This window comes from Caretta caretta, chromosome 3 (assembly GCF_965140235.1).
Source record: "Caretta caretta isolate rCarCar2 chromosome 3, rCarCar1.hap1, whole genome shotgun sequence".
In the NCBI taxonomy this organism is placed as follows: Eukaryota; Metazoa; Chordata; order Testudines; family Cheloniidae; genus Caretta; species Caretta caretta.
Genome location: NC_134208.1, coordinates 13571877 through 13585313, shown reverse-complemented (window position 1 = coordinate 13585313; position 13437 = coordinate 13571877). Strand labels below are relative to the sequence as shown.

Here is a 13437-nt window from a genome sequence, read left to right as displayed (position 1 = left end):
CCTGTACACTGCAAAACAGCTGATCGCGGTGCGCAGGAGGCACGGGGAGGGAGGGGGAAGTGCTGATCGGCAGGGCTGCCAGCGGGCAGGGGGTGCTGGGGGTGGCAAGGAGGCTGACGGGGGGCTCCTGACATATTACTGTGGCTTTTTGGCAATGTACATTGGTAAATTCTGGCTCCTTCTCAGGCTCAGGTTGGCCACCCCTGCATTACAGTATTGGCAGCATGCTGGGGGCAAGGACTATATTTTTCTTATTTTGCACACACTGTGCTTAGCACAATAAGACCTAGAACCTTAACAGATGCCTCTAACAGCCATCACAATAATAAATAAATAAATAAATAATAATAACAACAACAACAATAAGAAGAATAAGAATAACAACAATATTCACATACATTTTCTGGTTTCCAAGAGAAATAGGATGACATGGTGACATTTATATTAATTGAGTACTTACAAAGTGTTTTGCAAGCTGAAAGCTCTAAACAAATACAGTCCTTATAACCTCTCCTCATTTGGTAGGTATTTTTATCTGCTAATTATTGTTGGTTTGTTGTTAACTCTGAAATAACTATTTAATATAACAGACTTCCCACCAAGAACAATGATGAGATGAAATCTGCTCTGGGGAAAACACCTAGATTGTAATTTTTCCTTTTTCTGGAGAAGTCAGGCACTCTGCACGCTGTTTTCACAACAGCAAAATATTGGTACTTGCAAAACAAAAAGCACACAGTGAGAAAATTGAATTCCCCTTCCTTCCCCCTTGCCCCCCGCCCAACAGTCAGTCTAAACCACACAAAACAGCCAGTCGTTTCCTCCCTGCCAACTGATTATGCAGCCATGTTGTTTGAAAGCTTGCATAATTTACATTAGCATGCCTAAGATCTCAGGTGACTATGCCTTTGAGGCCAGCATGGTGGCCCCAGTGGACCTAGATTTGATATTCCTCCCAATATCTGACCCTTTTTTCCTTGTTAATTACAGGCAGACTTCCCTGGCCTGGGCCCGGATCTGCACCTGTTTCCCATCTCTGAGCAGCTGCTAATTAGGCTGCAAATGGCGGGGCTAGGCAGCGCAGGCCTCACATGCTTCAGCAGTCTATTGATCAGATTGGCATGCCATGCATACAATAATTATTATCCGCTGAGCCCACTTTCCAAAATAAAAGCCACTCATTAAGCAACATGGTATTGAATTATACATTGCATTCCATATTATACCAAGCACACACCTCATACTCATGGACTACCAAAGGGCAGAGGATGGATTCTTATTTCATAACGCAGAACCACACTGTGGTAGTCGTGTATCAATGCAGGATTTTTCATGAGACAGCACTGATGCAAACAGTTGCTCTTAAAATCTAGCACCAAATTGTTTTTTTTATTTACTCTCTTTGCAATGTGTTTCTCTCTTTGTTTGAGGGAGGCGGCATCTTCTGAATAGTTTCTATAAAGACGTACCTTTGAATGATCCAGAAGGTTGCTTTCTGAGGAGTGGCGCCATTTCTTATCGAAAAGCGGAAAGCTGCACAAATCTTGAGGAAATTAATACAGAACCAGAATATTTAACTCCACACCAGTGGGCCAGGTTTTCAGTGGGTGTAATTCAGTGTAGTACCATTGAAATAAATGGACCTATTCTGATTTCTGCCATCTGAGGATATGGCTTCTGTATACCTATCTGAAGAGAATGCAGAGTGGAAAAAAGAATTCTGCACATACGTGTTGCATTCAGAAGCAAATTTCAATTTGACAGTAGCATTAATGCATAATAATAATTAATTAATAATTATACCCAGTTAAGATCAGAAGCCAAATGAGGCAATAAGCAAAGAGGAAGCATGGTCCAGGGATTAGTGAGCTCATGTGGGACTTGGAACACCTAGGTTCATTTCCCTGTTTTGCCACAGACGTCCTGTGTAACCTTGGGCAGGTCACTTAGCCTGTCTGCCCCAGATCGTCTAAGTTATTTAGGCACCTAACTCCTATTGAAATCAATGGTAGTTAGGCATCCAAATACCTCTGCGAATCTGGGCCTTAGTCTTTCTGTGTTTCAGTTCCTTATCTGTAAAATGGGAATAATAGGGCTTCCCTACCTCACAGGGGTGTTGTCAGGGTAAATATACTAAATTCTGGAAGGCACTCAGACACTCTGGCAATGGAGGCCATAGAAGAACTCACATGCAATGGATTTTTAGCTTGAATTTTCAATATTCATCAAAAAGAAATGTTGAATGCACGGACAATAGTAAAATTTGCAGCTGGACCTGAGTCCGTTAGTGAGACACATCATGTAGCCTTGCTTCTGGTTTCCTGCTCTGACTGGCCTAACTCTGAAACACAGTGTGAATTTCAAACATTATACATTACAATGTCATTTGAAATTTGTGCTGCATTAGTTAGTTAAAAAAGTGATATCATCAGGGAACAGAGGCAATACCACATGGCATAGGACTGACCAGTGCAGCACAAATTGTATATTAACTACATACAACCCCCCCCCCCCACACACACACACATTAAAATAGTAAGGTTGCAAAGTCAAGCACTGGACGCATTGTTTTCAACTCTCCTGATTTTACTGTGTGTTTTTCTTACAGCCCCAGCTCCTGGATTTCTGCAATTGTGTAAGAATCTCAGTTTCTAGTTCTCATGGCTAGGGAGAAAAACTTGAAAATGTTAGGCCTTAAGGCTCAAAAACCAGAAGGCAAATAAAAAGACCCCCACATTTGTTACTTAAAATCTCATGAATTTTAAATCAATCTCAGGAATTTCTGGGGTCCTGACAGAGTGTTTGGGGTTGGCAACACAGATAGGAAATGTCAGAATGAATTGGTTAGTCTCTAAGGTGCCGCAAGTACTCCTTTTCTTTTTGCGAATACAGACTAACACGGCTGCTACTCTGAAACCTGTCAGAATGAAGGCTGTCCGTGCAACTTCATTTGGACTCTTTCAAGCATATGCATTGTGATAGGATGCCCAACAGGACCTAGGAAATCCATGGCAGAGCCAGGAAGAGAATTTAGCTCTCCTGGGTCCTAGTCCAGTGCCTTTAGTACAAGAAACATGCTCTCACTTCTTAGAACCCTTTGCCTCATTCATTGCCCATCTGTGCACTGAACGTGTCAAGAATCCAATAGAACTCTCTCACAATGCATACACATGAGGAGGCTGAATTAAAGTTCCAAAGCCAACCTTAATTCTGGCCTTGGCAACTTAATGTTCATTTCATGTCATTTTTATACGTCATTTCAAAAGCCTTTAAAGAAAAGACTAAACCCCAGCATTTCTGTCATGTTGAATTACATTGACCTCTGTGACGAATGTGGGAATTTTCTGCAGTGTTTTTATCTGGCCGTATGACTGTAACTATCACCTTGGTATCACTGCCCAGATGGGGGAAAGAATTTATTTTCTTCCTAGGACATGGGAGATCAGGCTAGGGATTTGAGACAGAGCCACTAGGACTGTCTGGACTGGGTCTGGGAGGACAAAGACAAGAGGTGCCTAGTGGTTGTGTTAAACGCTGAGTTCTCAGACATACAGTGGCTGACTTGGAACTCAGATAAAAGAAAGAGAGGCAGAGAGAGAGAGGCAGGCCACTCATCCAGCATTAAACCAGACAAGTTCTACTTTTCTAGGGTTTGTCCCTCATCCAGTACTCAGACAAAACCAGACATGGTTTTGTCAGGTACCGGACGGGGCGGGGCGGGGGGGCATTTTGAAGAGCATGCTGTTCTGACCCTGCCGGTATGTCCTCACATGCAATGTCACGCTGTGTGGGAGCGGAGCAAGGTGTTCTTAAAAACACTCTCTCTCCCATGCAACGTGACCTTGCATGCAGTGCAAGGTCACATCACACGTGGGAGCACCATTTTTAAGAATGCAGCACCCCGCCCCCACACAGCGTGACCTCCCATGTGCTGTGTGTCCGAGGTCACGCTGGCAGGGGTGGGGCAGGGAACTCTTAAAAATGACGTCCCTGTGTGGCGTAACCTTGCACCCATCATGCAGCTGGTGGGAGTGGGGTCACATTGCCAGGTGCAGACCCACACTGTTCCCTGAAGTACAGGGATATCCGGGGTTCCAGGAATGCATGAATGGCAACACTAAGCTTGGCTGGAAGAAGCCCTGGTTTTAGCCACCCTGAACTCTGCCTCAGCCTTTGCTTCTCTATGCTATCGTAAGGACTTTCAGATTCTGTAGCCCAGGTGATTAATAGATGGTTACCTTGTTTTGAAAAGGCTGCCTGATGTCACTGTAAATAACTTACTGAGAGCATTGCGCCCTGAAGGGGTACAGTACAAGTCTCCTGTAGGAGTTTGGATTGGTTCTATTCACTTTAGGGAGCCATGGAGGCAGACGGGGATGGCTGATGCCAGAAGGACCAGTTCTGGAGTTGCGGCGGCCATGGGCCCACCTCTGTGGAACTGTGTGGACCCTTGGGTCCAGCGAACTATAGGAGTCACTCCCAAGAGTCTGATTTCAGGCTTGGGCATAAACCAGACCCTGTGACATCTCTGTGCATGGGTTTTCAGTGAGGTGAAAGCAGGACCTTGAGAGTCACAGCACAGACCTTGGCCACTCACTAAAGGAGAAGCTGCTGCAGTAGTAGTGGCCTGTAATCTTTTATCCAGACACTAAAGAAGTATGTGACATGGACACTTTGCTGGCAGCTTATAGAACTGGTGCAACAGAGAGCAGAGGAGTGTTGGGAATTGTAGGCTTGGCTTTTGAAGGGAATGTGGTCTAGTGGACACCTACAGCACACCCGAGCACGTAGATTTGGCACCTTCATTCCAAGAGGAGCTGTCGCTAAGTGCATAAAATGTGTGTATGCTAGTCATCACTTTCCCTGAAGTGACCCCGTGTAAACTCTTGGCTAATGTATCTGGGAGAAATGATATGTACCTGCTTCCTAAGGTTACAAAATGGGGCTTTGATCAGTAACAGGGGTCACGAAGTGTACAGAATTAGCTCTTCTGCTGACTGATGTAACTAAGATCAGAAGTCATGGATGACTCAGATCAGCACAACTTTTCCTAGGCCAAGGGGTGTTGTGCTGATGCTCTTTTGACTGTGTCCCTTCCAGAGCACTCTCTCTCCCTCCCTCATACATAGGAAAGTCTGTGGGGCTTTGGCACATACTCCACGCAGTTGGCATGTTGGAAGGTCCCCAGGGCCTGAAAACATGCTCAGTAGAGTTGGAATATGCAGATATTTTATCAGCAAGTCACTACTAAGCAGGTGCAAAATTATGCTTTTCAGAGACTTATAATTAGGTCAAAATCTGGGTGTATTTTCACTGAGACAAAAACAGGCACCATCTCTAAACACAGGGCTGTCCCTATGCTGTCTCTGACCTGCACATGGAGAAGCTCCTCAAGGAAATGGTAAGGAATAAAACTAACACTTGCAAAACTACTTATTCTCTCCTAACCTTGTTAGAAGCATTTTTGTTTAAACTTAAAAATTAAACTGCAGGCAAAGACCCAGCAGGGAAAATTTCAGCCCAAACAATTAAATTTTGACAAAATTATTGAGCAACTGAAAACTGGGACTTATAATGGAAAGTGTTAGGCAACCTTAATTAAAATGGCATCATGGCCAGTTTGGCCTCTACTAATTCGTAACTCTTACATTGTGCTTTTAATTTGTATATCTCAAAGCATTTTACAGATTTTACAGATAGAGAAACTGAGGTATGGGGAAGAGAGTGAGTTGCCAATAATCACTCAACAGGTGAGTGGAGAGCTCTGGGATAGAATGCATGTCTCCCCACTGTCCTGTCTATGGGACCATGCTGTCACATGACCAGGACATGGGGAGTCAAGCCTAATGGTTGGAGCAGGAGTTAGGACTAGTGGATAGAACAGGAGTTGGTAGCCAGAAATTGGAGTCCAGGGTCAGAGTCAGAGGTCAAGTGCCAGGGCCAATGGTCACAGCCAGAGTCAGAGGCCAGATGCTAGAGCCAAAGGTCACTGCTGGAGTCAGAGGTCAGGAATCAGAGCCGAGGGTCAGAACCAGATTAGTGAAGCAAAGCAGGAGCAAGGCTGGGGTCAAGGAGCTATCACAGCTGTAGGCAAAGGCTTTGAACAGCCACTGAACCACTGCTGGGCTAAAGAGCTGGTCTGCTAACTCTTCCAACCAATCAGGTGATGAAACCAATCAGGCAGCCTACTCCAGGCCAGCTGAGCTCATTAGGTTATCCAGAGACTGGCTCTGCTGCAGCCCTGATTACTGACACATGCTGCCGTTATTAGATTGCCATGCATAGCTCAATTCAGTTGCAAATGTATATTGCAGTGGTTTTCAAATTGTGGTCCATGGGTCACTTGTTGCTGAATGATCACATGGTGTTGGATCCTCCTCCTTGTTTTTAGATGTTAAAAGCACATTCAAAGACTGCTAAGGATACACTCACTAGTTTCTGATGCAAGTAATTGCTCTTGTTAGAATCATAGAATATCAGGGTTGGAAGGAACCTCAGGAGATCATCCATCTAGTTCAACCCCCTGCACAAAGCAGGACCAATCCCCAATTAAATCATCCAACAGATTTTTGCCCCATATCGCCAAATGGCCTCCTCAGGGATTGAACTCACAACCCTGGGTTTAGCAGGCCAATGCGCAAACCACTGAGCTATCCCTCCCCCTAAAAGTCACAGAATATCAGGGTCGGAAGGGACCTCAGGAGGTCATCTAGTCCAACCCCCTGCTCAAAGCAGGACCAATCCCCAACTAAATCATCCCAGCCAGGGCTTTGTCAAGCCTGACCTTAAAAAGTTCTAAGGAAGGAGATTCCATCACCTCCCTACATAACACATTCCAGTGTTTTACCACCCTCCTAGTGAAAAAGTTTTTCCTAATAGCCAATCTAAAATAGTCCAACCCCCCCGCTCAAAGCAGGACCAATCCCCAGTTTTTGCCCTAGATCCCTAAATGGCCCCCTCAAGGATTGAACTCAGGTTTAGCAGGCCAATACTCAAACCACTGAGCTATCCCTTCCTATGCCTCGCTACAAAGTATGTCATATGATCAAGATGCTGGAGGTACGTGTTCCATACTATTGAAAAGTTTGAGAGCCCTTGGAATATTCAGATCAACACCACAGATCAACTGAGTGTTTAACTGTACTATTAATAGATTGAATGATCTGCAGTCCAAGAATTGTTCACTGAAGAAAATGTTGCAAATCATTTTAAATAAAAAAATTAATTAGAGACACTCATAAACAGAAAAAGAAAGTGAAATTAATGTAATAAATTATTCATCGTGAATTATTTGCTTGGCTCTAACATCTATGGACTGGATTCTCAACTAGTGTAAATTGGCATAGTTCCATTGCCCTCAACAATTTGAGGAGCTCCTGACCCGATGTGTTGACAAAGAAAACTGTATTAGTAGAACGTGAAAATGATATGCCTAGAAAAAGGAGTGACACAGAGTGAAAAAAAACCCAAACAAAAACAGTGCACTAGCTGTTCCTAGTGTTAATATGTTTGTAGATAGTGCAATCTGGATAGAAACACCTTTGAGGAAGGTTATAGAAAGCATGATAAGCTACATCAGGTAATAACACAACAATCATCTTCCCATTTTTCAGGAAATAATTATCTCAAACAATTGTTGGCAGCTTAATTCTTGTCAGGCTGTTGTTTTACAAAACCCAGCATTTCCTCAACTTTGAATTTGTATTAGCAGAGGATGAATCATTGATGCTTCCAGATTCCCCTGTTCTTCATATACAGTGGAATGAATTATTTTCGTGTAGCATGTCCTGATCTTTCTCTATTTTTATATTTTCCCATAGCAGCTGAATCAAAGTGAATATTTCATAGGGATTCCTTTTTGGTAAGGTCTGGCCGTAAATCAGATTTGCTGCAATCTATCTGCAGAGGTGACCTGTTTTTTCAAAGCTAACACGGTAAGAGAGAAAAAAATCCACCCCAAAATATTATTTTAATTGAAGAAGCATGCTAATGAATATTTTAAGAACTGAAATGACTTACTTTTTATCAGATGTTCAAACCCATAAAAACATTGCATAAGGTTAGGTTTAATATTTTGGGCTGACTTGGGACGCAGCCTTTCTCAAGCCTGGAAAAAAAATGTTGACTAGATAGTGGATAAATTTACATAAACACATGACTGGATCTAAGTGGTTATGTTATAGTTAAGTGCATTATGAAAGATTTAAAAAAACCTCTGGTCTTGGCTTTAGGCTGAAAGTAATTAGCAATTTGTGCATATATGAATCAGTGGAGATTGTGAGTCTAGCTCTGGTGGCACTAATGTTCCTAATACAATCCTAGCTTATGTTCAGGAGCAGTGCGGTGAAGAACACCTAGGGATAAGTAAGTAGCTGGTACAATAGTACAGTCCTTGTACCTCTGTGCTTTAGTGATTTGGTTTATAAGCCTGGCTAAGGTTTTAAAACCAAGGCATGATATTTTCCTCAAGTCTGTACTTATTATAAGAGCTGGGATAATGAACAGAAAAAGAATTTCATGTATGTATTAGACACTTCCACAGTCAGTGAAACCCTCCAACTCTTTTATTCCCCCAGATGTTTGTGGGAGAGATGGCCTGTTTGAACAAATGTTTGTGGGTCAAAGTGTGGGACTTGAACTCTGGACCATCTGCATCTAAAACCACCCACAGCTACTTCCTGAGCTGAAAGAGCAAGTTACAGAATTTATAGGCAGTAGCAAAGTCAACAACCTGGTATGGGTGCAGACACCAGAGAGGGACAAAGACCCACACACTGCCAGCATGGGTTACACAATACCGTCGGCCATGGAAGCTTGCCGTGAACTTCTTTTACGGAAAATGAATGTCAAATTTATTTAATCACAAAAATAAATTGTAGTGAAAGCAAATGTAGTTTATAAACATTAGGCCATCTAATCAGGGACTATAAACAATACCACATGCCTTAAGTGACCAATCGTCATGGCTGCTTGAATGTGAAGCCACAGATATTTGTTAAAAATCTCTGTCTAGGAACAACTTGCAAGCTGGAAAAACAGTGATTAGCCAAATAAATTGTTTGTTGAGAACTGTTCACCCTACTCCATCTTTTATTATTTTATTGCTATATTTTGTTTTCATTGTTATTGTTATTCATTATGTAACCCCTTTGGGGTTTAGAGAGCATGGCCCCTTTAAATCTTTTTCTTATGGGGGGAAGGGGAGTAGTAAGAGAAAGGAAGAAAACTCCAAGGTGTGGCTCTGGAGCCAGAGAGAGAGGGAGAAGGGCTGCAGCCCACAGGCCCTCACAAAGCGAAGCAGCAGAGAACCTACCTAAAGCCTGGGAAGTACAGGGTGGCCGATCGGGGACAACCCAGGACAGTAGCCAGAAGAAGCACTGTGCCAGGAAGAAATTGCCTGAGAAGGACAGACCGGACCCAGTATCACTGCTGTCCAGAGCTGTGAGTACTGGGGCTTGTGACTCTGCACTGGGAATAAGGAGGGAGGCTGTAGCTAGTTAAGTGGGGAGGTGGTCGCTCTGTGTGGCTTTGCAGAGAGCGGCAGAAGAGGGCACTGGAGGGGTTTGTTGGGGAAAGTTTACTGGCGCCAAAAACGACCAGGAGCACCCAAGACTCCGCACCGGACTGGAACTTTTCTCAGGACTCCTGAACTCTGTGTGCAGACACATTGCTCAGTGTCTGCCCTTTCAAACTATGCTATTGTGGGGCCTTGGTTTGGATGCAACCCTGTTTTACCGCTCCCCCTATATTTCCCCTTGTCGTTTTTCTCCTCTCATCCCTCTGTAAATAAATATTTCCCTATGTTATATCCATTTTCCTATGGGTGGGTGTGTTCACTCTGGGGGGGTTGGAACAGGTGCCCTTGGGGTGGAAGGAATTTTCCCTGCTGCATTCCTGCGTATACCTTCTCTTGGCCAGAGCTGTCTGCAGAGCAGATGCCATCTTGGCCACGAGGGCGCTGAAGTCACAATTATTATTGTTAAGCACTGACAGAGCGCTTCATGGTGTATCCCTGCAACAGGGTTTACATTTGAAGGGGAATGGGGTGGCATGGGGGCTGCAGAGTTCATTAGATAGTGTGGTCTGTGTGTGAGGAGTCCTGAGTTTTATATTGACTGATATATATATATGACTCAGTATGGCCATTCCTATGTTCTTAACGCAGTCCTTTGTAATGGGTTGGTTTTGCACCTTCCTCTGAAGCCTCACTGAAAAATGGCCTCTTCTGTTCATTCGCTCTGAAATACCTAGCCCCAGCCACTGTGAGAAGACAGGATACTGGGCTAGATGAACCTTTGGTCTGACCCACTATGGCCATTCTAATGTTCTGATGACTAGATTAATACATTTATTCAACTTGAATAGCATCTTTCCCCAGCCTTATTGGTTTCAATTGAACTACATGTACAGTAAGTGACTACTAAGCATGAGTAAAGCTATTCTAAAGGAACAAAGCCAGCACTATGAATGTGAACTGACCTGGTTTTTTACAGTGCTGTTATTTTACTTCTCAGTATTTCTGCATGCTGGAAGGAAGAGGTGTATTTTAAGAGCTATAGAACAGCTAAGTGTTTTTTTATGACTAACGAAGGATATTAGCAAAGAGTTTGGTCACTCCATGTCACTGGGAGGGAGTTCTAAGCATAAAGGTCAGCAAAGCTCGTCAAAGCTGGGATTGTGTCTTTTCTATGTACGTACAGCACCTAGCACAATGGGGCCGCCGGTAGACACTGGGGCCTTTGAACGCTACCATAGCATATAAATGTGTACGACTTCTGGAAGGCAGCTCAAAGACAAGAATGAGGGAAAAAAGGTACAAAGGGAGAGCTGGAGTGGCACTGTGAAAGTAAAGACTAGTTTGTTTCTGTATTTATTTATTTATTTATTATTATATGTATTACCGTAGTGCCTAGAAGCCCTAGTCATAGAATCATAGGACTGGAAGGGACCTTGAGAGGTCATCTAGTCCAGTCCCCTGCACTCAAGGCAGGACTAGGTATTATCTATACCAGGTGTCTCAAACTCAAATCACCACAAGGACCACATGAGGACTAGTACATTGGCCCGAGGGCCGCATCACTGACACACACACCCCGCTACCCCCGGCTCCACCCCCACTCCACTCCTTCCATGAGGCCCTGCCCCTGCCCCGCCTCTTCCCACCTCTTCCCCACCCCCATTCCAACCCTTTCTCCAAAGTCCCCACCCCAACTCCACCCTTTCCCTGCCCCTCTTCCAACCCCTTCCCCAAATCCCCACCCCTGCCCTGCCTCTTCTCCGCCTCCTCCCTTGAGCGTGTGGCTCCCAGCTCCTCCCCCCGCCCTCCTGGAAAGCGCTAAGTGCTGCCAAACAGCTGTTTGGCGGCGGGAAGCACCTGGAGGTAGGCAGAGGTGCGGGGACGTGGGCGCTCTGGGTGGGAGGGAGGGCGGCGGGTGAGGAGTGCTTGGCAGCCGCAGGAAATAACTTGTGGGAGGGCGTGCGGAGCTTGGCGGGCCACAGCAAATAACTCCACGGGCCGCATCATGTTTGAGACCCCTGATCTATACCAACCCTGACAGGTGTTTGTCCAGCCTGCTCTTAAAAATCCCCAGTGATGGAGATTCCACAACCTATCTAGGCAATTTATTCCAGTGTTTAACCACCCTGACAGTCAGGAAGTTTTTTCCTAATGTCCAACCTAAACCCCCCTTTCTGCAATTTAAGCCCATTGCTCCTTTTCGTATCCTCAGAGGTTAAGAAGAACAATTTTTCTCCCTCCTCATTCTAACAACCTTTCATGTACTTGAAAACTGTTATCATGTCCCCTCTCAGTCTTCTCTTTTCGAGACTAAACAAACCCAGTTTTTTCAGTCTTCCCTCAAAGGTCATGTTTTCTAGACCTTTAATCATTTTTGTTGCTCTTCTCTGGATTTTGTCCAAATCTTTCCTGAAATGTGGTGCCCAGAACTGGACACAATACTCCAGTTGAGGCCTAATCAGCACGGAGTAGAGCAGAAGAATTACTTCTTGTGCCTTGCTTATAATACTCCTGCGAATACATCCCAGAATGTTTGGGTTTTTTGCAACAGTGTTACACTGTTGACTCATATTGAGCTTGTGATCCACTATGACCCCCAGATCCCTTTCCGCAGTACTCCTTCCTAGGCAGTCATTTCCCATTTTGTATGTGTGCAACTGATTGTTCCTTCCTATGTGAAGTACTTTGCATTTGTCCTTATTGAATTTCATCCTATTTACTTCAGACCATTTCTCTAGTTTGAACCTGGACCCCACTGTTCTGTGCAAACACAGAACAAAACGACTGTCTCTCCCGGTGAGCTTACAATCTACGTATTTGACTAGGAAGCCCAATTACCATTGATAAAATGAAACAGAGAGGCATTTTGGCTAATGAGTGAAGAATGTCTAGCAGATGCATGGCTAGTATTAGAATAGCAGCACTGCTGGAAAGAACGGACATTAACATTTTAGGCTGGGATTTGTGCAATGTAGACTCTTTGGAAAGCCCCAGCCTTCCCCTCTCCCTGACTGGTTCCTTCATTGGAACCCAGAAAGCCTCAAACATTGTGGGGGGGAAATAAAAGCCGAATCAGCAAAGATGAAGGTGAGATATTAAACAGACTTCTCGCTGTATAAGACTTAACACTGGTTTTGACATAATGAGCTCTAGCTTGTCATCTATTACACGCAGTAAAACAGAGGGTCTCCTGAGCAGCTGTCACTTCATTCACCCAGGGTTTTATGATAGGGGATGAAGCCTGGGGCTTAAATTTTGCCATCAGTGCTACCCCACTGGATAGCTCGGTGCATAGAATTCAGATAACTGTTTGGTTCCCCTTTCTCTTGGCTGCTCTTGTGTGTCAGTAAGATGAACCTAATATTTTCATGAGATGGGCAGATATACCTTGTTTCATGCTCTAGATTGTCCACATGTTCTAAAACCACACAAAGATTTCCTGTTTCTTGTCTTAAGGGACTCTTTGTCAAACTTTTTTTTTAATTGCACATTTTCCTTGATTCGTCCCCTCTCTTTGAGGATTCCCCTTCCCTAAAATTTGTCCCTGTTCTATATCCAAGGACTCAGCCCTTCACAGCTGCTATCCTTCCTGATGAAGAGTACTAGATGGGATTATTTTCAAAGGGTGGGAATTCCCGTCCTCACTTGGTACAAAAGGGAGTTCTTGAGTAGTAGGAGACACTCTCGCCTCAGGGGCTTGGAGAACACCCTATGGTGCAGCTGGGAGCATGCTTCCCAGTGTGGGCAGACAGACATGCCCCAGCTCTGTGACTGGTCTCTTGGGGTGGGAAGCAAACTGAACCTTTTGTGATCTTGGCTGTATGGCAACCAACTATCAAGTCCAGCTTGCCTAAGTGGCAAGATATACTGGAGTTCCCAAGGGGCGTGTCTGTGACTCCATGGTAAGACTGGTACAGTGC

General features: G+C 44.4%; 1 long non-coding RNA gene across 1 annotated transcript; it reads left to right on the top strand.

Moving 5' to 3' along the window:
- Positions 1–7873: 7873 nt before the first annotated feature.
- On the top strand, positions 7874–9806 carry LOC125633218 (uncharacterized). The gene is made up of 2 exons (XR_007355537.1): positions 7874–7934; positions 8577–9806. It is a non-coding gene; the product is annotated as an uncharacterized LOC125633218 (long non-coding RNA).
- Positions 9807–13437: the final 3631 nt, after the last annotated feature.